Genomic DNA, 26,277 nt, shown 5'->3' with positions numbered 1-26,277 from the left:
TGTCCCGCCCGGGGTGATAAGACCGGGAGTGGGTACCGTTTGGCCTTCTGGGAAGTTTATTCAAAGTGGAAACTAAAATAGGGCACTCAAATCCATGATGCGATGTAACTGTAAAAAGCTCCATACCCTCGTAGTCATCTTTATCTTTACCTACTAATAAACCAGCTATTGCTTCTGGTCGTACGTCTTAGTGATTTTGCAGAAAAGTCCATCTGTTTATGAGAATTCAACCTGCAGTCCTATCTTAAGTGGATATCTGAGAAAACGTTTTATTTTTGCACAAAACACCCTAGCGTTTGGAGTATTCAACATGCGGTCCGAGCAGATTTGTAAAGAAAAAAAACACAACCACACACGCACGGTCTCGCGCTCGCCTCCCTCTCGCCCAGGAAGTCCTTGCCGCCGCCGCCGCCCACGCCGGCCGCTTCCGGCGAGCTCCAGCGCCGTGCAGCGCGTAACCGAGCTCCCCACGCTCCACGCCTCCCTCCCCTTCGGCCAGATTCTCCGCTCCCGGCCTCTATCGTCCGTTCGCAACCCCACCCCCATGGCTAGAGTTTCGGGCAAGGCTTCGCCGGCGCGTCTCCATCCCCGCTTGCTGCCTTCTCCCACCACGCCGGCCTCCCTTCCCTAGCAACCCTCCTGCCGTGGAGCACCCTCACACTGGACACTCCTTTCTTTCCCCCTCCCGTCGCCGAACTGGAGCAGCAGCCGCTCCTCCTCCACCTCCCCAATTTGGGACAGCAACACCACGAGCTAACACCCCGGCGACGATCTCCTGTTGGTGTGGGTCGGCGTGGGCTTGCCCGATCTGGGGTAGATGCGCCGGTTCCAGCGTGGAGAGATGAGAAGGAAGGTGGGACGGGAGGCCAAGGCAATGACGAAATCCACGTCGAGCTGCCATGGCCATGACCAGATCCACGACGAGGTTAAATGGGGTCGGCTGCTCCCTACAGGACGACGAAGCTCTCCAAGGGCGGGCCTTCTCTTCTCCTCGAAATTGATGTGCCTGTGGCATGCTTGCTTTTCATGTGTACGTGCTTGCTGTATTTACCTGCATCTGATGGTTCTTTCTATGTGCGTGCGTGAGAAATACACCTGCAGGTGATGGTTCTTCATGCTATGTGTCTGGTTCTTGTGTTGCTTCTGGGGCATAGAACTCCCTGCAATGATACTGTGCTTTTGTTCCGGGTTCCTTAGCTTCTGTATAAAATAAAACAAGCAAGCAGTTCATATGGGTTGATTAGCTGATGCATATGATCTATATAAATGGATAATTGGGATGGGTGTGATTTATTCATGAGATGTAGTCTGATTTCTAAGAAAAGGGTTTCTTCTTGGTTGAGAATAGTGGAATTTGAGATGTACTGCTATGTGTTTGTTCTCCATCTTGGACATTCTAAGCTGCAACTGGTGAAGTGTTGATAGGTTTGAAGTAAGTATTTTGGACCTAACACATTTCTATCAATTGTTTCAGATTGACCTCGCGAAATACAAGAGCATCTCATCTTGATTTGGTGTTCTATTAAAGGAGCAATGAGCTAGGGGATTTTTCAGGGGATGGGTGCCTACCTTGCTTGGTTACAGTGCTCAGGGGGCTTGCAAGTTTGGGTTCTACGAGTTCTTTAAGAAGACCTACTCAGATATGGCTGGGCCTGAGAATGCCGTGAAGTACAAGACCCTAATTTACCTTGCAGGGCCAGCTTCTGCTGAGGTAATTGCTGATATCGCTCTGTGCCCCTTTGAAGCTGTCAAGGTCCGTGTGCAGACACAGCCTGGATTTGCTCGTGGGTTGAGTGATGGGCTTCCCAAGTTCATCAAAGCTGAGGGTGCTGCTGGGTAAGTAAATCTCCAGCCGTCTTAACAACTTCATGATTTGCTTTACTTACCCTAATCCTATGCACTCTAATTTATTGGTTAATAATGTCAGGCTTTACAAGGGACTTGTTCCTCTTTGGGGTTGCCAGATTCCTTATAAGTGCTTTCTCTCATCATTCTGTTATAGTCTTTTAATTTGAATTCTCACTACTATGATTGTTTCACAAATGTGGCTTGCTTTGGAACCAAATGCTCTAAATCTCGTCTCATGTTTCATCTAATCGGCCCTATTTGTTTTTCTTTGATACCAATTGGTGATGTTTTGTTACCTTTTCTTCTACTATATGAGCAAACTACTATCCTATTGATGACCAACCATGCTGATACTATTCTATATTCATTTTACCATTTCTATTTGTTGCCTAGCTTATGGGCATTATTCATCGACTCCTAGAGTCGTTCACTCCACAGTTTCGATGGAAGTTTTTAGCTGAAACTCCAAAATTCATTGTCCTTGCAAAAAATAAAAATGTTAGCCAGACATGAGATTACTGTATGTCTATCCAGCCACACTTGCGCTGCAGCAGAAGAGATCAACTTATCATATATGACCCACACAATAATAAAGAATAAGAAAAAGGATTAGATATTTTTATATAGTATAAATAATAAAGAAGCGTGACCCAAGACTGTTGAATATGTAATCTCCAAAGTAGGAATATGATGGAAGATAGCTTTTTGTTGCTAAACGATGGACGTCCTCGGCGAAGAAAGCCATGTTCGTGACCCTCCAAAGAAGAAAGAGCACAAGACATAAGAAACAAATGCACTTTCATATACATAGTAGAAGTCGAACCCACGTGAAAACCATCTAAAGATATTGACAACAGAAATCCTCAGTCACTTCCTTGAACACTTAAATTACAGGACAAGTTTACATAGACTATTTTGTAAATCTAAATTACTGAATATGAGCACACGAGCAAACAACCACACAGTAACAACCTAATGGGCAGTGATTATTCCATGAGTGTCATCCCATAGAATGTTCAAATTCACTGAAATAAGCCAATTCAGCCCTTCTTAACAGTCTAGCTGAACATCTCTCACAGATTTTGTGTGACGCCCCTGACTCGACCGTACACTAATCATACACGCAAATGTGTACGATCAAGATCAGGGACTCACGGGAAGATATCACAACACAACTCTAGACACAAATCAAAATAATACAAGCTTTATATTACAAGCCAGGGGCCTCGAGGGCTCGAATACAAAAGCTCGATACACAAGAGTCAGCGGAAGCAACAATATCTGAGTACAGACATAAGTTAAACAGGGATGCCTTAAGAAGGCTAGCACAAAATCAACACGATCGAAGAGGCAAGGCCTCCTATCTGGGACCTCCTAACTACTCCTGGTCGTCGGCGGTCTCCACGTAGCAGAATCCGTCAGCGGTGGCATCCAGCTCCAGGGATCCACCATCTGGTTGCAACAACCAGAAAGAAGGAAGAAAGGGGAAAAGGGGGGAGCAAAGCAACCATGAGTACTCATCCAAAGTACTCGCAAGATCAGATCTATACTAAGTATGCATTGGTATCAAATGGAAGGGCTGTATCTGTGGACTGAACTACAGAATGCCAGAATAAGGGGGGAAGGCCTAGCCTATCGAAGACTAGCATCTTCACGCAGCTCCGAGCATCTTGCATCATGTAGAAGAGTAAAGAATAGCAGTTTATAATTAACAGGCATGTTGTAACATTAATGCCCAGAGATCCTTCCTCGACTCCCTGCGAGAAAGCAATCCCGGAGCCACATATCCATCACATATCAAGTATCCATTTCTAGTTGTATAAGATCAGGATACAAGTCTGAACGTCCATTACCGAGGACACGGTATTCGAATAAAGATCTTCCCTGTAGGGGTGCACCACGTTACCCAACACGCTCGATCACTCTGGCCGGACACACCTTTCTGGGGTCAATGCCCGCCCTCGGAAGATCAACACGTCGCAGCCCTACCTAGGCTCAGCAGAGAGGTCCCCGCCGGTCTACATCCTAAGCACTCCGGGGTCTTGGGCCCATCGCCTGCAGCACTCCGGGTCGTTGCGAGCAGGGTGGATACCAGCACCGCCTCGGATGGCCAGCACAATCCGACCGTGCCGCACTGCTGAACTGGACGTCTGACAAAGCTTCGGCTGATACTGCGACGTCGAGGCCCATAACTATTCTCGCGTGGTGGTTAGTGCGTAAAGGCCAAAGGCCAACTCAGAACAAATACCCAAACCTGTTAGTGCATTATTAAAAGGAGTGACGGCTGTCGGGACAAGTCCGGAGCTATCACCCCCTCCCGGGTGATACCGCTAAACAGCCAGCCGCCACTGTCACATTGCACGGGTGCTCTCCGGGCCCGCCCGGCTTTCACAATGGTCTCCAGTAAAGTCAAGGTAACTGTGTGTCCAGACATCAAGGGGAAAACCCGAGGAATCACCCACAGTGGATTCCACTCAATATGATCATCAAGGTGAACGTAAGAGGGACCACCCTCGAGGTTCACACTTGAGGTGTTGAACGACAGAGCCGTATCGGGAATGGTGAAAGAGGAAATCACCCTCGATGACCACGACCGAATAGCTACACTACAGAATTATCATCAGGAGTGCGTTATGAGGGATCACCCTCGGCACTCGATAGTAGCTCTGCAGAGTCGAGCAACAAAAGGGGCGTGATGTGATGTGAGGTGTCGGACTATGGTCGTCGATCACGTCGATCGAGGTGTCGATGATGAAGCAGGGGCAACAAGGACAAGTGGGGGTCACTGACGGATCACTAGCCAACCTATACTAAGCAGTTTAGGATAAGCAGGTAGGTAACAATAGCAGGTACAAAAGCAGGCTATGCATCAGAATAGGAACAAACAATAACAGTAGCAAAATCTAGTGCAAGCATGAGAGTATAGAATGGGCGATATCGAGATGATCAAAGGGGGGGCTTGCCTGGCTGCTCAGACGAGGAGGGACGTCGTCGACGTAGTCGATCACAGCGGCATCAGCAGCGGTCTCGAGGTCTACCGGAGAGAAGAGGGGGAAGAAACAGTAAATACACGCAAACATAGCATAACAAGACAACAGGCAGAGCTAGACGTGTTCTAACGCGGTGCTACATGTTACCGGCGAAGGGGGATAACATCCAGGAATGTTTTCCCGGAGTTAGGCATTTTCGGACAAACGAAGCAGAGAAGGAAAGTTGCATGTTCGCTATGCTAGGCATGTGTGGCAGACGAACGGGCTGCGTATTCGGATTCGCCTTGTCGTTCTGAGCAACTTTATGTACAAAGTATTTTCATCCGAGCTACGGATTATTTTATATTAATTTTCAAAGTTTTAAAACATTTTTAGAATTAACAGAATTAAATTAAGTAGATAAAAGCCATTACTGTGCCAGCACGACATCAGCAAGATGTCATCAGTCAACAGTCTGTTTGACTGGTCAAACTAGCTCGTGGGTCCCGGTTGTCATTGACTAACACTAATTAACAATTTAATTAGTTAATAAGTTAATTAGGTTATTTAACAGGATTAATTAAGTTAATTAGTTAATTAATTACAACTTATTTATTTTAATTTCCTTTTTTAACATCTTTTTTTTAACCAGGGGGGACTGGGCCCCAACTGGCAGTGGCCAAGGGCCTTAGCGGGTGGGTACCGGGCGCGCAAAGTGGGGCGGCCCCAGGTGCTGGCGCCTGCACCCGGGGCGCGCGCAGGAGGGCCGGTTGCCACGGCTCACAGCCGGCCGGCCGGGACAGCGCAACGAGGGGGAAAAGGCGAGGCCAGGGCGGATGTGTGCCTGCGCGGGCACAGGGGCGAGGCCATGGCTGCGGGGTGAGGACGGTGGGCGAGGCCACCACGGGTGGGTGACGCGAGCGGCAGGACGGTAGCGGGACGCGAGCGACGGGGAGAGAGGCGCGGTGAGCGCGCAACGGGCGCGGTCCGGAGCGTGCTGACCGCGGGCGGGGGCGGCGGTGACTAGGTCGACGAGGTCGAAAGGGGGACAAGGGACGGCGCGTTCGGCACAGAAGCTCACCGCGGGAGCGTGGGGTCTAGGCAGACGGCTCGGGGAGGTTCGAGGAGGTCCGACGAGGGAGAGGACGAGGCGGCGGCAGTCCAGCGATGACGGGCGAAGACGCAGGGGATGGGCGCCGGCGTCGAGGCGCGTTGGGGCGGCGCGGGATCTGGCCCCTCCCCGATCCAGTCGAGTGGGAGGGCGCCTAGGAGGAGGCAGGGGGCGGCATTCGACGGGGTGGAGGTCTGGCGGCGGCGGGCGTCGTCAGGGAGGCAGGGTCGCTGTGGCGGTGGGGCGCGTCGCGGCTCAGCCCGATCCAGAACTGGATCGGGGGAAGGGAATGGGGAGCGAGAGGGTGAGTGGGAGGGATCGTGGGGAGGAGTGGGGAATCGTGGGTAGGGTTTCGGGGTGAGGGGGAGGTTATCCAGTTGAGTGGGCCGGCTTGGGATGGGCTGGGCCGGCCTAGAGGGAAGCTGGGCTGGTTGGTCCAGCGTGGGGGGGGGGGGGGTTCTTTTTGTTTTATTTTTATTTAACCTTTATGCTTTTGTTTCATTTAGATTAGGGCATCAAACCACTTTCAAAAAAGAAAAAACTGTTGGTTCACCGCGAATATTAACAAATGAAAATTTGCCACATGATGAACATTTTATTTTAGACATTTGGAAACTTTTACCGTTTAACTTGATTTTGAAATTTAAATTCGAACAGGATTGAACCATCGCGGGATTAACAACAGTAATCGTGGTGACGTGGCATCATTAGTAGAGGTTACTGTAGCTTAATTATCTGGGCGTTACATTTTGCCACTGATCCATGAGAAAAGGACAACATCCTTCTTTCTACCCTCGCCTATGATGGCCATGGTGTCCAGTTCACAATGTGTCGAAAGATGGTCAATTCCATGACAATGAGCACACCACCCCACGTGCACACATGTCACTGCATCCGCACATTTAAAAACTAATTTCTCAAGTTGGACATGAACGCCCTCTGCGAGCTACTCCCTGCACCTGTCTATACACCTTCCCTCATATTCCTACTTTTTTTGCACAAAGCACGTCGCTATGTAGCCTATTGCCATGAATTTGGTCAGAGTTGAGGAACTGGGTCACGACACATCAAGGGAGATGAAAATCTCGTCAAGGACAGAGTGAGAGGGGAGGATATAGATGCCAGGCGGGACATGGCGAGATGTGATGCCGATGTCTAAGGGCACCAGTGGGTCGAGCGAGACGGGCTTCTGCCCAGCGATGCCAAGAAAGAAGCGTCAATGGCAGGCGCTGACCAGTCTACGCGTATTATGGGCTTACAGTCCAATTTTGAGTTTTTCATATCAACATGATTGTTTTACGGTCAATTTTCTGAATATTGTTAGTGACTAACTATTTCCTAATTTTGTTTATTTAGGATGGAGAGAATATGTAAGGCTAATGTTTGAGCAGAAGGAGAGTGAAAAGATGCAAGAGTGATACACCCAAGCACTTGATTTGAGTCAAACATGGTTTGTTGTACAGGATTCCACCGTATTTGTCCGCACAAATAGTGCTTGATATTTACTGATAATAGTTTTTCTCCAAGTTCAGTGCCTACATCTTTATTTTCCTAATATAGTCATATTGCCCATAAACGTGCATCTTTTATTTTGAGTTCTTCCTGGGTGCCACACTGAAGGCGAATTCTTCCTAGATGTATCATGCACCTGTATCTTGCCGTTCTATATTCTCAAAGGTTTCGGACACCACTTTGACCTGCGACAAATATTTGGACTATTTATTTAGTGACACTGATCATAGCTGCCCGCAGGTTTTATTCACTCACCAACTCTGGCTTTTGGTGTACACGGTACACCGTGAGGCAAGTAGGTTGACAATTTCATCTGTTATCATGAGTGTCGTGTTTACTCTTGCAGTTCAGTTATTAAGCTTATGCTTAAGATGATTGTACTGTCTAGAGGTGGAATGGCTAAGCTCTCTTTATAATCCTTTTACTGGATATCTTGCAAATGGCACACTAAAGGGGATGAAAGTATTAGGTGTGGGGGTATCAGTCCACTATGTTCTTATGTCTATGGATCCGCGAAATGTTGACGCTTTATTGGTTTTGGTCACAAAAATGTTTGGTGTACATGCTTTCATCTTGAATATATGTAGCTCTAAAGTAATACTACTTCCCAGTTAGTTCATTGAAGTAATGATACAATCAATTGGATGCTTTTCTACTGTTATGGATCTAGCGGGAAAAAAAAGTTGTTTTGATGTCATTGTTTTTCACCATAGTTCATTGTCAACATCTTTATTCTCCTAATACAGTCATATTATCCATATAAGTGCAGCTTTTAGTTCGTAAAAGTACTTTGTACTTAGCCCAATTGATTTAAATAGATCCCTTGTTTATACAGTATGTATGAGACACCTTGCAATTATTTCACTAGATCGATGGATGATAGCTTGCTGTTGCAGATGAAACCGAAGAAACTGTATCTATCCTGGGCCAGTTGCCAACCAAGCCAACATTGTCTCAGTTACCGGTTCAAAGATGTCTCAAACCACGCACAAACATTTCAGTTGATACATACGCCATAAGTTTGGTTGTCTGCTCTTTTAAATGCCCAGAAGCATAACTCTCGAGATCATTGCGGAGATCATTGCTCACTGAACATAAGACCAGATGTTCCAATTTATTTTATTGCTCAAAGAAGAATTGGTGTTCTGTTGTGTTATCCTGTGACACTATATGGCATCAGGTTGTTTGCTTCTATCGATTGGTTTGTGGTTTGTGGGTTGTGCTTTGCACCGTCGTTATCAGTGTTTCTGTTAGATTATTGTCTGATCTGTTCCACCAACAGATATGGAAGTTGTTGGTGTGGTGATCGTTGTAGGGCCCGGGCTGACTGGCAGGAAAGTTGGGGATGTCGTCGCGTATACAGGCAAGCCGATGGGCTCTTATGCTGAAGAGCAGATTATTCCAGCCAATGTTGGTTCCCGTCACGCCTTTGATTGATCACACAGTGGCTGCTATCATGCTCAAGGGGGTGACTGCCCATATGCTGGTTCGCCACATATTTAAGGTACATTTTGTTTTGTTCCTGCTGTCTGACATACTGATGTCCTAAAGTTAGGATACATACAAGGTAAGATTCTTATAATAGGTCTTATTTTGAAACTTTGATTGATTAAGTACATAATTCGATCCTACTTTGTAAAATTGATAATTACAAAATTCTTAATACCAAGATGTGGTCAGCTTGCAATCATGCCAACAAAAAATCTAATTTGTCTCTTCGTAGTACTTGTGGTTAAGAATCGGTTTATGCTTCCCTTCACATTGTGGCATAATCGACTTTTAACTAAGTAACCCACGTTTTCATAGATTTAAATAGACACTATCTTATCTGGTGTTTTGGTTGCAGCGAGTGGTCATCATTATTCATTGCGTGTGTCTACATATGGACATTATAGTACTGATATGAGGAATGATACCCAATCAATTTTACGCAGGCATCATTAGAGTGCTTGGCGTCCTGCGTTTTCCTGGTGTCGTTCGGCAGTCCTCAGCCTCGCCCGACCCGATCTCCATGGGCGACCTGGCATCCAAGTCGTTGTTCCTGACGAGGCCGAGCATGATGCACTACACGGGCACCTGCAACGAGTTGCTTGAGGCAGCCGGCGAGTTGTTTCCAATGTGGTCTATGGGGTGCTGCACATCCGTGTGAAGCACACCCACCCGCTGCCGAAGGCGTCCCGCGCTCACACTAACCTCAAGGCCCAGAAGACGCCGGGCTCCATACTGCTGACCCCGTAGAACTAAGCACCGTCATCTTTTTTTTGGGTAGGAGAAGAAGGAATAAACAGGGGACTCTGCGATCTATGTGCTCTAGAATCTACAATGCTTGTGAATATGTTGGTAGGAGTTGGCATCTGAACACTGAATCCTATCAGTTTGTTTCACCTGGTTATGTTGGATTCAGTGGTGGTTATGAGTTGGATTGTGGTCTTGTTGTGCACATCACAGTTTAAAGCATGACGAGTTGTAAAGTCTAATATTTTTCAATATGGTCACCTAGCAGGACAAGTATTTCCCTTAGTTTGTATATTTCTGATATTCATGTCCAGTTATACACTAGACTAATTATAATATCATGAATGTATAAGGCATGACGAGTTCATGTCAAGCACCTACAAGTCGGTTGTCAACAAGTCGAAAACATCGCATACCTGGTTTTACAAATTAAAGTAACAAGCGCAAACACCAATCCACTGGTGCACCACAAGGCGGCATCAACGTTGCCGGGTGAGAGGCTGCAAACCAATCCACTGGTGCACCACAACCACAAGGCGGCATCAACGTTGCCGGGTGAGAGGCTGCGGTGGATCTGCGTTGCTAGGAATTGGTTTGGTCGTGTCAGGTGTGGGCTGCAAGGTTTGGTTGTGTTAGGTGTGGGCCTGTAGCAAGCTTCTCAGCCTTTCTTCTACCCAGACCAGAGGAGTAATTAAACAAAGATATATATGAAGTTGTAAAATCAAGTGTTTTTTTCTCACATTGTAAAATTATTTTGTTTCTCCCGTTGCAACGCACGGGCACATTTACTATAAAACTAATATAAATAGGTCCGATTTAAAAAAGTCCAACGGTGGAGTAGTATAGTATGCTGCTGCATATCCCTCCAAACCATTCAATGCCACATTGAAGAGAGACTACTACAGACATAAGGACATTTGTAAGATAGATGTTGGTAAATTTGCCACCTAAGAGCATGGTTAATATTATAGCTAGTGCCATGTCATCTACAACCCATTTTATAGCCTACATGTATAATAGTAGATCAAAAGAGTGTACTACTTTTTTATTATGTGGCCCACCTTTGATTCTCACAAAGTGCCTAGGAGCACGTGCTAGAGCTGGCTCTTCACGAAGAGCCCGCTTACCTTCTCTTTCATCTTATCTTTCCTCCAACTAAGCAGAAATATACTAGTTTATTCCTTATAGCCCGCTGACTCAGCTCTATTGTACTTGCTCTAAGACATAGTGATGATGTGGCATGTAATAAATGTGGAAAGAGAGCAAACTTATATGTAGAATAACCAACAAACTTTGCACAAGCTCCAAGGTGAAATAGAGAGCAATCACATTTATTTTCTCATCATCTATTGGATAGCTTAGATACAACCTATTGGATTAGTTGTATGATAGCTTGTTGGTTGCTGGTAGAAGAGCCAATCGGTACAAGGAAGGGAAGCACACCCGACGACTAGGGTTTCCCCCGTCCTCCGCTCCCGCCGCCGCCGGCCGTCGGCCTAGCGCCCCCTCCGCCCCCTTCCGCCCCTCCCCCCTCCCCCTTCCTGTCCGCCTCGCGCCGCCTCCCGGGAGGTGGCCGGGGCGGAGCTCGAGCTCCTCTTCCTCGGCCCCCCCTTCCCCCGTCTCTCCCCCCGCCGCCGGCGGCGGGTGCCCCCGACGCTGGCCCGGGTGGTGCCGCCGGCGGCGGGCCTTCTCGTCCCCGCGCGTGCGCGCTCCCTTCCCGGGGCTGGGAGGCGGCGGCGGTGCTGCTCGGCTTTGCTGCGGTCCGACGGCCCTGCGGTGGCGGCCGGCGGCAGGCGTGGTGTCGGCGCCGCTCCTTGGCGGCAGGGCGGCGTGGTGGTGCTGGGTGGCCGTCGTCGCGCCCCCGGCCCAGATCTGGGCCCGGCGGGCCCCATCTCGGTCCTAGCGGGTTGGCTCCCCACCTTGGCCTCGTTGTCTGCGGCGCGTTGAGGAGGAGGAGCGGCTCTGATACGGGGCGGCGGCGCCGACGGCGTGCCGGCAGCAGCGCGAAGGCGGGAGCTTTACGAGCCCACGAGGGCTCGGCCGGGCCTGTGGGCCCACGGGCCTGGTGTGCTCCTGCTATTGCGTCCGAACGGCTACCGTCACGGACGGTGGAGCTGGGGCCCTCCCGCGTGCCAACGGTGCTGATGCCCTAGTCCCGGCTCTGAGTCTTTGTCGTATTGTCCTCACCCCGCGTTGCCGTGGTGAGACGGCGTGGGGGCCTCCTGACCGTGTTGGCGTTGGGTGGTGGTTGGTTTGGTGGCTGGCTCCGGAGCGCCCGACGTGCGGGTTGGGATCGGGGGAAACCCCTGCCGGCTTGGCCGACACAGGTGCGGTGGCGCTTGTGGGTGCCACCTGACCTTTCGGGAGGGCGTCGGGGCTACCCTTCCTCTCACCCGTCGTGTACCGGGGGAAACCCTTGGCGACAGCGTCGTCATCATCGTGATCCTTCTTGAAGGTGTTGATAGGTGCCAGCGCTTCGGAGACTAGGAGCCCAGTGGGAGATCCCGGTGGGTGCAGCGATCGCGAGGCTTCTTCATTTTTTTCTTGATCCGCCGTTGTCGGCATTTGTTTCTTTTGCTCTTTCTCTGCCGTTTTCTTTTGGGCGTGACTGTGACCTTGTATGGCTCGGTTGGTTGCTTTGTATACAAAGCGGGGGAAACCCTTTTTCGGCATAGCTTGTTGGTTGATGACATGGACACTTTACCAACAAGGCTACATACAGTCTATTGAAGATGCCCTAAAACGATAGGAACACATGTGTGGCATTTTTGATTTATTGCATGATCTGCTGTACACAATGAAACTTTCTTGTTTCCAAGGCGAAGGATAGTTGCGCTTGTATACATTTCTTTTGGAGGAAAACGGAGCCACCTCCAGAAAATGTTATAAATTTTCAGACCAAATATAACAGCCAGTCTTCACGGAACCGTCGCTAAATAAACTGAAACATTACAAACCTGAAGCTAGTTTGTTAACAAAAAAAGCAAAAAGGCAGTATATGGCTTTAAAACATACTCCCTCAATTCAATATTAAGATGTTATGGATATTTCAATATCTACCTACAAACTGAAATGAATGAACGAACACACTAAAACGTATCTATACACATTAAATTTAGAAAAAAGTTAAAACATCTTATAATCGTGAACCAAGGGAGTAGAAGCAACATACCATCCTTTATACAGTAACATCTGATTGCCGATGTATTAGGATTTCGCAGTAAACCAAAGCCTCTGGGAGGTTAAAGGTCCCGGAAATTAACAGATTAGAAAAACATGCAAATCTGAAGAAGTGGGTTATATTGCAGAAGGTAATTTAGTAACCCGAAGAACTTTGAAAAACAGAATGCACTGAGAACAGCATTGTTTTTCATAATCTCAATAATTAAACAGATAGACACACTCGGAACAGCATTCTTTCTACTCTGAACTCTTCAGTTATCGTATGTTGTGTTGTTAAAACTTAAAAACCCATAAACCACAGCATAAATCTCTTGAAGACTCCACTGTCTGCAGATCTAAGAAAATAGGAAAAGTAAACACTATTAACTTGTCAAAGATACCGACAGATATGGAGTAAGGATCAAAGGATAGCTGTACTTGCTTCAAGATTACTCACAAGGAGCCAAAACTCGTCTCCCAAGGTTTAAAATAGAGGCGATTACCGATAAGGCTTTGATTAAAGAGAGTTGGTGGTAGTAGTGTATTGTAATTAACCGCAGAAAGTGGGCATTCTTAACACAAAACGTTTTTGCAGGCTTCCTGTAAATATACACAAAGGAAACAGGAAAGGGAAAGCAGCTCACACACCTCTCTTTCTTTGTTTACTGTTTTTAAATATGCTAAACTGGCAAAGGCAGAACAAGAACCAAAATAACAAAGCTGCTAGGCTATAATTAAAGTGGAAACAAACACAGAACGAGCTAGAGGACCTTTTCCTATTGTAGGCTGCAAAATAGTGTGTTATTTAATCTAACCTTGCACATGGGCACATGGCCTTCAAGCATCCTTTAATGGGAACATAACCTAAGTGAACTAGCGCACCAGACAAGTAGCTGCGCCATTTGGCTGAGGTTCGGGAACAATAAAAGTATTATATTGTTCTTGTTTCATGCCCTGTCAACACTGAGCTTTAGTTTGCAGCTTTCACTTGTTGCATGTTTAGAGCACCTCCAACACGCTGACCCAAACATACGGCACTTTTGTCCGGTTGGATCGGCCGCTCACTCGGCGTCCGTTCTTTTTTTGATTTGGATCGGCAGTGCGTCCAACACCAGCGATCCATTTCATGTCCGCGCATAAATTTGAAAAAGGCCCGCGACCGTATATCATGCTAGCGGCCATGCCGTTGCCCAAAGTTCATGCCAGCATCATGCCAGCGGCCGGCATACAAACTCTCAAGTGTTGTGATCCCCAGATTGTTGATCTCATCATCATTCATGGGCCTCACCGCCGCAATATTACCGATCATTTCCAATGTCCTCTCAGCTTCTAAGTCTAACAAGTCGTTAACTAATTTTGTTATTTCCTTCTCGTGAGAACCTAGAGATATCCCTAAGTTGCCCGCATTATGAATAATAACTTTTTCCGAAAAATGCAATAATGAACAACTCTTATTAACTGACATACCTGTAGTTGCTTGATATCATGAAGCTTGGCGGCCCACATAGCTCACCCCAACTGCAAGTCGTCGGCATCCGGTTGTGCCCGGACCTAGTGGCTGTCGCCGGACGTCGGGTCCAGGATCCCACCAAAGGCAATCACCTCCGTTGTCGTCCTCCCGGCCTGGACAGTGGTTCCTGCCACGTGCCCGACTGGTTGCACAACCTCTATCGTGGGGGAAGAGGGTCGGACCATCTGTGGGTATCTACCCAACGGTATGTCCGTCCGCTCGTCACGATGAGCAGTCGACCTCTCGCCCGCAAGTGTCGATGTAGAGGGTGCTTGTGGAAGCACTGAAGGACTTGGTGTGAGAGGGCATGCGAGGGGGGCCTCCTGCCCGCGACTCTCATCATGTTGGTTATCATGTTGTTTCTTGCTGAATATATTTAAGTTGTGTTGTTGATTCATGTGTAAAGGATGTGATTTGTGGTCATCTCTGTAATCCCTGTCTTGGAGGGCATGGTGCGGTTTACTTTACTGGTGATTTCTTACGTTTGTGCGATTGCTGAAGGCGGGCCTGTGCTGGCCGAAATGGGGATCAAGCTGCTTGGGGATGTCGTCTCTCCCTAGCCAAAGATCCTCACTCGCGAGTGCCTTCCATGTCAACCGATGCGTGCCCGCCTCACGGTGGTGCCTGCCTGGCGCGCTCTTAGCCGTCCGATTGGGCCTAGTAGTTCGTCAACGTGCCTACTTGGTGCGGGACGCCTTAGTGCCATCACCATGGTATTGGGGTCCATCACCAAGGGACACTAATACGTCTCCAACGTATCTATAATTTATGAAGTATTCATGACATGTTTACAACAATTGTATATGGTTTTGTATGATTTGAATGGAACTAACCTGGATTGACGCTGTTTTCAGCAGAACTACCGTGGTGTTGTTTTTTTGTGCAGAAATAAAAGTTTTTAGAATTGGACGAAACTTTTTGGAGATTTTTTATGGAACAAATGAAGAATATTGGAGCAAAGAACACTAGAAGGGGGCTGCTGCCCACTAGGCACCAGGGCCCCTTGAGGCCCATCTCAGCGTGAGACAGACGCCAAAAAAATCCTATAAATACAGAAACCCCCAGAAATAACCCTAGATCGGAAGTTCCGCTGCCGCAAGCCTCTGTAGCCACGAAAAACCAATCTGGACCATGTTCCGGCACCCTTCCAGAGGGAGTAATCATCACCGGTGGCCATCTTCATCATCCCGACGGCCACCATTATGACACTACTAGGGAAAAGCCTAGCAGCAGCGCGGGTTTTAGGCCTCTCAGCAGCGCGGGTTTTAGGCCTCTCAGTAGCGCGGGGACCGGCACTACTAATAAGGTGCTACAACTAACTTATAGCAGTAGCGCCTGTTGTCCCACGCTACTGCTATACATGAATAGCTGTAGCGCTCTTTAGGAAAGGGCATTCTGATATTATCTGCAGCGCTTTTTACAAGGAGGCGCTACTGGTAAGGCGGCGCTACTGCTAAATTCCCCCCCCCCTCGCTACTACTAGTTTTATTAGTTTTTTTCCCCACATATTTATTTTGTATTTGAATAGGCTTTATACAATAATCTTTAGTATAACATACACATACAAATGTAATTATAGCATATACATACAATTAGTCTCATCAAATCATGTCATCATCATAATCATCATCCAACACAAAATGGTCTCTCGTCATCATCTCGAAAATAGCGATACAAGTCTCGATTACTTGCAAATACATCGTCATCCATCTAAACAATGATATACGCGAGAAGAGCTGTCACTTTGAGTACATGAGTTCGTATCCCTCTCTCGCATTAGCATGAACCTAAACTAACTACTGTCTGTCGCTCGGAAACCGGAAACCGGTACACCTGGGCCTGACACTCCGGCCACTCATCGTATATATACTCCTGGCGTAGCACTTCTTTGCCATCTATGATCTATGCACCTGCATCGTCACATGAGTCGATGATATGCAACATATATAGTTGAGCAACAGAAAGAGACATACTTGGCAAAAATAGAAACAACATATCATAAGCATAAATAACAAAGTTCATCGTACCCAAAATACCCTAACTAGAGTGATTTTCGCTAGTCGAGGAGGAGGACGGTTTAATTACATCACAAATAAAGTTTCACCGTGCATAACTCAAAGTTTTGTCATACAAAAAGTATGGACTAAACGGACACATTGTCATATATCGACAATCACTCCACCATGTCGTGCCATCCATCCATGTCAGGGAGATAGTCCTCGAGCTTAGTGAAAGGCTTCATGTCGAGACGCTGAGAGGCTATCCATGTTCGGACGTCTTCCCGCGACATTTGTCCTTCTCCGTAGAACATCCCTGTTTTTCCGACGACCTCCTTCATGATGATTTGGGCAAGTTCGCGTTGGATGTTATCGAACTCATCTCGAAGTCGATGATCCTCGATATCTCCTATGTCCTTTGCCCATTGCAGAATATGGGCATCGCCGGATCTAGGTGACATGCGAAGGTTATGGTGATCCCGTTTGTACTCTAGCATGTGGTGTAGGACATAGAATCCATCATTAAGAGAATCGTTCGGTTGCTGGATGCAGCAGAAGTCGGTCTTATGGCTGAAGGCAACCCTGCCGCCCCTTCTCTTCTTGTCCCTGACCTCTCCACCCCTTGCTTGGTAGTAAAACATAGCACTGTCGAGAACATCCTTGATGTGGGTGTAATCCGTTTTGTGAATGTTCTTCGATGAGTCCAAGTAAAGAGCGTGGGAGAATCGGGGGTAGAGGATGATGAGGACGGCGCGCCCGCCGCTGCGCAAAATAAGTACACCTCAAATTAATTAGCCTCCACCGTGCAAATGAATGATTGAAATCGAAGGAAGGATAGCAGCGCGGATGACTTACACGGGATGATAAGGCACGAGAATCGCCTCCTTGTCCTTATTGGCGAGCATGAAACTGACGATGTAATCCATCGCGTATTCACCGTGCTTTGAGCAGAATCCCAAGAAGCCCTCGTGCATGTAGTACGGGTCAGCGACACAGATATGAGGTATCTGCTCAACCCCGATGATGTAGTTCATGTGCAAGGCATAAAGGCGGACAAACGTAAAATCCAGCTTCTTCACGTGAAACATGTCGAATATGTAATCGAATCGGAGGAAGAACTTATCCGCGGGGAAGCAGTCAACGTACGACATTTGCCGCGGAACATTAACCACGTAGAGTGGGTATCCAGGATCTTTCGAGGCGATGAGGCCTTTCTCTACCCGCAGCACATCATCATGAAGTCTCCTTAGATCGCCGAATCTGGCCCGTAGCGCTGTTGCAGGTAGGATTGGTTGACTGGGTGTCAGGACCCCGACTCAATGCCACATCGATCTAGCATGTAACACCTCATATCACTTTGCGGCCTCACGCACGGTATTCCCACGGGTGTCGCCTTACCTTAGCCCGGGACCATTTGCGCCTTTTGGCACACGTATATGACAGTGTCGCTAGCATCCATATGATAAGGAGCCCGGGCTGACATGGCTAGTCGTAAACCCAAAGTGGCACAGACTTACAGGGACAGGCATCCATGACCCAGCATCGAACGTGTCGGTCATCAGCGAGTGAATCCAGGCTGTAGCACTGGGCTAGCAGGACTCCGGTGAACCGGGCTGTAGCGGGCTAACAGGACTCCGGTATTCATCGCGTGACATTTCCCCGAAGGGACAGACACAGGAACGAAGAAGGACACATGCCGGCCAGCCTAAGTGTTCCGGAGCAGTAGCAAGCTACCATGGCTCGGTGGAAACACTAGGAGACATTTCCCGATAAGAGAGGCTACTAAAGATAAACAACTAGATAGTCAGATCCCACACATACCAAGCATTTCAATAACATACACACAATATGCTCGATATGTGCAAACACAACATGGCATCACAACATGACTCTACGACTCAAGTAATTTATTCAATAGGCTCCGAGGAGCGAGATATTACAAACAGGGGTCTCATGACCCAACATTCAGAGCATACAAGTCAAAGCACAAGCGGAAGCTATCATGTCTGGGTACAGACATCTATAAATGAAAAAGGCTGAGAAGCCTGACTATCTATCAGATCCTGCCGAGGGCACAAGATCGTAGCTGAGGTAACAAGCTAAACGTCGAAGTCCACGTGGAACTACTAGTGAGACTGAAGTCTCTCTGCAAAAACATAAAATAGGCAAACGTGAGTACAAATGTACCCAGCAAGACTTACATCAGAACTAACTACATATGCATCATTTTCAACAAGGGGATGGTGGGGTTTAACTGCAGCAAGCCAGCTTTGACTCGGTGGCTATCCTAAACTACGACTGCAAGTAACTCTTTTGAGGTGGCGCACACGAGTCCACATATTCACCATATCAATACACCACTATGGATCCGCTCCCGTCTCCCTACGAGAACGCCATCCATAGCACTCACGCTTATCTTGCGCATTTTAAAGTATCCACTTTCACTTGTCTATGAACTGATATAAGCAACCCAGAAGTCCTTTTCCGCGGACACGGCTATTCGAATAGATGATGTTAACCCTGCAGGGGTGTACTTCTTCATACATGTTTCCACCACTTAGCGTCTGCACACGACATGTGCTCGGCAGACTTCAAGCGAAAGCCGACGTGGGTGTAGACCACGACCTACCTAAACACTCAAGTCTCTAGTCCAGGTTTATCGCCTATTCGGGTTCCATCCATGAGGAGATCCGGCCGGAGTTTCGCTCACAGCCCCAAACGATGTGAACAGGGTTCCCGAGATACCAAACGGGCATCCGGTACACCGTGCCACGTACCTACCGCATCACAGCCCACCCCTACGGTCAGCGCTGTCCACGGCCTCCAGTAAGCTACAAACACCAGAAACTACTTGCAACTCCTGGACAGAGGACAAGGGTGAATAAGAAGTCGAGCGGGGTCATATTTCAGGGCCCAATGTATGGTAGTAACTGAATCATGGATCACAAACACAGAACTCAGTTCCTGAGGACGGCTACAATGAGACAACCCACCATGTACTCCTACATGGCCTCTCACCGCTACCTTTACCAAATCGTGTTCACACACTTAGCTCACACACAGTAGGACATGTTCACACGCCTCTGATTCATCCCCGATGAATCAGACCTGACTCAACTCTAAGCAGTAGCAGGCATGACAAACAAGCATGAATGAGTAGGCACAACAGGGCTCAAACAACTCCTACTCATGCTAGTGGGTTTCATCTATTTACTGTGGCAATGACAGGTCATGCAAGGATAAAGGGGTTCAACTACCGCAGCATGTAACAGTTGAATCGGTGTTGTCCTAATGCAGTAAAAGAGAGCAGGAGCGAGAGAGTAGGATTGTATCGGAATGAACAAGGGGGTTTTGCTTGCCTGGCACTTCTGAAGATAACATTGAGTCTTCATCAGTGTCAACGATCACATCATCGGTATCACGTCTATCGAGAGGGGACAAATACCGGCAACACAGAAGGAACACAATCAATGCAATGCACAATATGATGCATGATCATGACATGGCAAAATGAATGTGTTTTGAGCTAATGCAACTAGCAACAGATTAAATGAAGTTGGTTTGAATACAAGATTCAAATTCAAACTCCATATGTGATTATTTAAATGCCCTTTATATGATTTGTGCTAAACAGCAGCTATAAGTTGTTCTAGCATGCATGAAAATGGTACAGATGGATTCCTTGAATTTTTCTGATAATTTTTCATATATAAATTATTTAATTTGGAGTTACGGTTGAATTTCTATGATTTTTAGAAGTTTTTACAATTTTCTGGAATTTCAGAATTAAGTTAAATCCAGAAAATGAGTTATGACATCAGCACTGCGTCATGCTTGCATCAGCAAGTCAACAGGGCTGCCCCGGGTCAAACCTGACGTGTGGGGTCCACACGTCAGTGACACAGGGACTAATCCCGCGTTGACCCGGGCTGGTTAGCTTTGACTAAGCCCTGGGGCCCACTTGTCAGCGTCAGTAGGTGGGGGGTTAGTGACTAATTAACTAAGCCACGTCAGCCCGCCGGAGTTCTGGCCGGCGGCGACCATTAGCGCGGCGGCGAGAGTGGTTTTGGCCACTCCGGCGACCAAATGGGCCGCGGAGGCATCTAGGAGGAGCTGGGGACGAGCCGAAGCTCCTGGTGGAGTCAGTTGCGCTCGGGGCGGCCGGAATCGGTGCCGACGGCGAGCGAGGCGGCGGCCGAAGCTCGGGTGAGCTCGGAGTCGGCGTTAGGGAGCGCAGCAGAGGGTGCGGATGGGTGCTATGGCCTCCTGGGGGTGCACTGAGCACGGCTGCGTGCTCGGTTGCAGTTCTAGGCAACCGTGGCTACGGCGGCGACATGGCCGGCGGCGAAGAGCTCTCGGCTCCGGTGGTTGATGCGGCTAGGGGGCGAATTAGACAACGAGGCATGGGGGAAACGATGCAGCGGCTCACCGCGGTTCTTCTGGTGCTGCTGGCGAGGCAGGGGAGGCACGGGGTCCGGCGAATCGACGGCGGGGATCACCGGCACCCGAGGTCGGAAACGGTGGCGTTGGAGATGCAGCAGAGCTTCTGGCGCCGCGTGACTCGATGGGGAGGACGACGACGTCGGGGCGGAGCTCGGGATCACGTCGGAGAGGTGGGGCAGTGGCTGTGGGTGCGGGGTTACGGTAGCGTGTCCATGGAGGCTTCGGCCATGGCGGGGAACGGGCGAGGAGAGGCGTAGGGGGGGCGAATGGGGTGTCGGCGAGGTCGGGGCGACGACCAGAAGACGATCCACGCGGCGCAACGGCGACCAGGGCGATGCAGAGAGGCTGGGTGGTGCGTGGCGAGCTCGGGCGCGCCATGCTCACCTCCCTGCCTGCTCTGGCAAGGGGAAGCAGCTGGCTGGCACGGGCCAGCACAGTGCTGGGCCGGCTGGGCTGGGCAGGTAGGTCCAGGTAAGTTCTACTCCTTTTATTTTTTTCTGTTCTGTTTTCTATTTTGTTCTGTTTTGTTTTAGTTTAGTAAAATACTAAACCATTTTAATAAATTCTGTAGTTTATTATGTGGCTTACTAAAATATATACAAAGCCACTCACAAACTTCCAGAATTATTTGGAGTCATATTTAATATATATTAAATATAAATCCAAAGCAAACAGTTATTGGATTAAATCAAATGGCCAAAATAAATATCTCTGTGACTCCAAAAATATTGGTTTAAATTTTACCTCTCACCAATATTTCCATGGAATAACAGGAACATTTTCTTGGACTCATTTGATGAAATTTAAATGTTGGTTATTTTTAGAGGTCTTCTGAGGCTTTGAAAATTCCTCAATTCAATTTCATTTGAATTTAAACATGATGCTCACATGAGGTCTAGCCTAGTGCATTACCAGAAGCTAGGGATGTGACAACTCACCCCCACTAAACAAGAATCTCGTCTCGAGATTCAAGCGTAGGGTAGGATGAAGGGGAAGCGGAAACTAGTACAATCTTCACGATCCAGGTTGCACTTCAAATGAACGTTGATTTGAACACCATCTTTGCCTTGTCGTCTTGCTCTGAGAAATCCTGCCAACATGGCCTGGAGGGAAGGAGACTCTAGAAGGGTCGATCTTCTCGAAGGTCGAACAACTCAGGATTAACTCACGGAATGAGACATAGAACCATCTCTCGAGTTGAGACACGAGATACACATCCATAGGAATGGAGTGAAGCAGATGACGAAGGTTCACTAGGTAGACCATAATTTCACGCTTAAGAAGGTGGTAAACGATTGTCAACATAGCGAGGAGTTGAGTTGCCATGATACCATAACGATACACCTTAGGGAAGGTGACTCTAGAGATATCCCCTTAAGTGGCAAAAAGAATTACTTTTGATTCAAAGATCATTGAAACTCTTTAAACCAGCCTAAGGCAATTCTCGAGCGATCGTTTGGAGGGGGTCAGTAGAATGGCATACTCGGACTTGGATGATGTGGATTACCTTGTTGAAGACAACGCAATGGATGAATTTACTTATCACCGGAAATGGAAGGGACATTGGTGGTGCAAGCTGGGAACAAAATGCAAATGCTGGGAACGATTCTGGTAACTGGGGAAGAACCCAACAATAGAGAGTGAATTCACTGTTGGAGTGGTTATAGCATAACCGAAGGGACTAGGAGCAATCCCGGTTAGTGCCGGCGATAACACCTAACGCTGGTGCGTGCTCTCAAGAACTTGAGCAATTCCATAATCATCAAGGTTTTACCAACATCCGTGTCAAGGGTCCGATAACACAACTTACTACCATGATGAATGGTGATGGAGGATGCAGATGCAAAGGAAGATAACACCTTCTCAGATTTCACCCTTGGCGGGGCCAAGGAAATAAAATCTGGATGATCGACCGAGAGACATTTAGCACTCCGCTTCTAATGTTCTCCTTGATGTGCTAGTGTAACCCATTCATAGATATGGTTTGATATCTAGAACATCAAGTAAAGGGTCGGACTTCGGGAACACAAGAATCCATAAGGAACAACTAGGGAGGTAAACCCTACGAAATCCCTAGGGGGGGGGTGGCCAACTTCCTCAAACAAGATACTATAATAATAGGTCTACCGGATGGGTGTGTTGGCCACGACATCCACCTTACCGGTTATCGAGAGACCAATATTATAGTTCTTAGGGAAATGTTCCAACCATCATATCTGCCTGAGATTCAGCTCTGGTTGGTGTTAGGATATTCCAGGCTCATCGAGTCTTAGGAAGAAAAATGAAAGTTTGCAACACAAATCGACGAGATGACGTTGCGGGATTCTCGGGAGATGAACTACGATAGCAAGCTCCAAAACATGAGCTGGTTCTGCTACAAACATGTGAACACGTTGTCCCAGACAAGCATGACCACGTGGTAGTCTTATAATAAAACACTACCGAGTTCAGGAGGGGGAACCATCAACGAGGGTATCGAAGTCCTTACATAAGTCCGGATTAGCTCTTATGAAGGAACTCCTTCTCCTTGAACAAATCAACCAGTGGCTTGGTGTGCTAGGGATACATATAGATTGAAGGTTGCAAGTCTTCAAACCACAGCATTCTTCGCACGTGTGCATGACTGATTTGGAATGATTCCAAAGAAAGCAACATTGACTTTCTCGAATCCACGGCGGCAACTTGCATCAGATGCACATGAATTAAAGGAAGTCACTACCTTCATCCAAACATATGCTTCATGAACTAGCATGGAACAAATGCTTTCAAAAGTTTCCAACACTAGCTTAATGTTCAACAAAATCATGAAGGAGACAAGGATGTTGTCAATGGGCTCAACAACAATTCATCTAGGTTTCCTTTTAAAGGAAATTCCATAGTTAAGTGAACAAGTGATAGCATTGGTCAGACCTAAAAGATATAATGGTGTATGCTCGAGGGATCAACCACGAATAAGACAACATTACGAGCATCGTTGGTACTGATTTGATTTGACGATAGCCCACACTCAAATCAAAGGATTGATAAGACAATAGGTCCAGCAACTGATCACAAGGACCAATCGATGAAGATATCATCTTTCTTCAACACACACTACACAAGAATATCCCTTTGGAACGAACTAAGTCAGACAAGCTTTTATCTTCCAACTCTCCAAGTTGTTGTCTAGCTTAACCAACTAGCTCAGGGATATCTAACACCGATTCTTGGAGAGAAGGTGGTTCACAAGAAACCAACTTGATCACGAACTCAACATAGCGGTCAGGTGACAACCCGGTAACACCTCCAAGAAGATATTTGGAAAGTCACGAACCACCGGTATGTTACTAAGCTCGAGAACAATCTTGCTTTTGAGGGCAAGACGATATGATCAAATGAGTGAGGACTTGACAAGATCCTAACTCATCAATCGAAGGGTGCACCGAAATAAGGACTAGGTAGCACGATCAGTCTTAGAAGGATGATTCGAAAACCAACATACTAAGAATGAAATTATTATCCTTTAACTACCAAGCAACAGAGTTGCTAGCAGTATTGATTTCACACATCACAATTCATTTGTCGGTATTCCGGTTGCATCAACACGAGGGCCGAGGAATGAACAGTGATGGCAAGAAGTATCACTGTACGAAGAGTTCATGGGATGGTGTGCAATTCCTATAACAATCTCGATATAAAATATGTAATACTCCAAGGTAGAGCAGAACCAAAAGCTGGATTGGCATTTGATCTGCGGAATACAACTACTTTGACCCAATCCTAGATATGGAAGAGGTACTGGAGTTTGTTTCTCCTAGTCATTCCGGAATAGAATGGCTTGACAGACCACAAGAGTCATAGGCATCGATGAACGAACGCACGCATACTCTTGACTATCAATTGATAGACGAGGGTCAGAATGCAACTAAAGAGAACAACTCAAAGGAACATATAACTTTCTGAGTTGTGGATGCATAGATTAGTATGTCGAACCAAGTTCAACATATTTCTTCCGGATAACCCATGCAGAAAGGTAGAACTGGCAGAGTCACGATTTATGAATGGAGAACTCCTCAAGAGTACTCTAATTGTGATTTTTTTTGATCCAATAAACATCTGCCATAAGTAGTTCATGGTATTTGGAAGAAGAAGATACCACGGACTTCAAGGACTATCGCAAAGGTTACTAATATCCTAAAGGCACTAGCAATTACTATCAACATGAAGTAGGTAGAGTGAATCTCGGGTTCAGAACCCAGGAGTAGAATACCTACTACTAAGTAGCATCACGGGATGCTTCCGAGAATAAAGGCCAGAATCTTCACACTAGGACACAAATCATGGCTAGACCACTAGATGATCCCCTAAGCACTTAGGGTCATAATAATAATTCCAACATATATGTCGAGGCAATAATTACCTCAACACACCGATTAGTGTGGTTAATCTGGCCCATGGGAACATCGGAAACAGAAGGAAGGGATTTGCAAATGCATCAAACTACTTTGAAACCTGGGATGACTCGGACAGCATAACGGCTGTAAATGCTCAGAAAAGATTTGAGACATTCACAAAAATGGTGGCATAACCACTCAGAAGCACAATATCAAGGTTTCGAGATCAACAATTAACATACGGAAGTAGTAGGAAACTGAACTGAGGCTTAAGTCCAACAATCTTATAAGTCTACGGATTAGTAACACGTGATCCTGATAGAAAGAAGAGATAGCCTAGTTCTTAATCCCCGCAGGAAAGATAAGATGACTCAGATCAGAAGGCATAAGGTATAAGGAGTAAAAAGAGCCTTACGTTCCATCCCACAATCAATTCCCTTATATAACTAAAGAATTTCTAGACTCAACTTCGACCAGTTTGGCTTGGTAATCCTACAGGCAGTCAAGCTCTGATACCAACGCTGTCAGGACCCCGACTCAATGCCACATCGATCTAGCATGTAACACCTCATATCACTTTGCGGCCTCACGCACGGTATTCCCACGGGTGTCGCCTTACCTTTGCCCGGGACCGTTTGCGCCTTTTGGCACACGTATATGACAGTGTCGCTAGCATCCATATGATAAGGAGCCCGGGCTGACATGGCTAGTCGTAAACCCAAAGTGGCACAGACTTACAGGGACAGGCATCCATGACCCAGCATCGAACGTGTCGGTCATCAGCGAGTGAATCCAGGCTGTAGCACTGGGCTAGCAGGACTCCGGTGAACCGGGCTGTAGCGGGCTAACAGGACTCCGGTATTCATCGCGTGACATTTCCCCGAAGGGACAGACACAGGAACGAAGAAGGACACATGCCGGCCAGCCTAAGTGTTCCGGAGCAGTAGCAAGCTACCATGGCTCGGTGGAAACACTAGGAGACATTTCCCGGTAAGAGAGGCTACTAAAGATAAACAACTAGATAGTCAGATCCCACACATACCAAGCATTTCAATAACATACACACAATATGCTCGATATGTGCAAACACAACATGGCATCACAACATGACTCTACG

General features: G+C 47.3%; 1 long non-coding RNA gene across 2 annotated transcripts; it reads left to right on the top strand.

The window, feature by feature from the left end:
• Positions 1-327: 327 nt before the first annotated feature.
• On the top strand, positions 328-9,960 carry LOC123111173 (uncharacterized). 2 transcript variants are annotated; one of them, XR_006454233.1, is made up of 5 exons: positions 328-1,030; positions 1,475-1,836; positions 7,285-8,620; positions 8,723-8,944; positions 9,375-9,960. It is a non-coding gene; the product is annotated as an uncharacterized lncRNA (long non-coding RNA). The 2 variants fall into 2 exon arrangements; XR_006454231.1 differs by having other exon boundaries at positions 7,285-8,944.
• The last annotated feature ends 16,317 nt before the right edge of the window (positions 9,961-26,277 follow it).

Source organism: Triticum aestivum, chromosome 5B, assembly GCF_018294505.1.
Source record: "Triticum aestivum cultivar Chinese Spring chromosome 5B, IWGSC CS RefSeq v2.1, whole genome shotgun sequence".
Lineage (NCBI taxonomy): Eukaryota > Viridiplantae > Streptophyta > Magnoliopsida > Poales > Poaceae > Triticum > Triticum aestivum.
The sequence above is the reverse complement of the archived record's forward strand: the minus strand, read 5'-3'. Positions and strand labels throughout refer to the sequence as shown.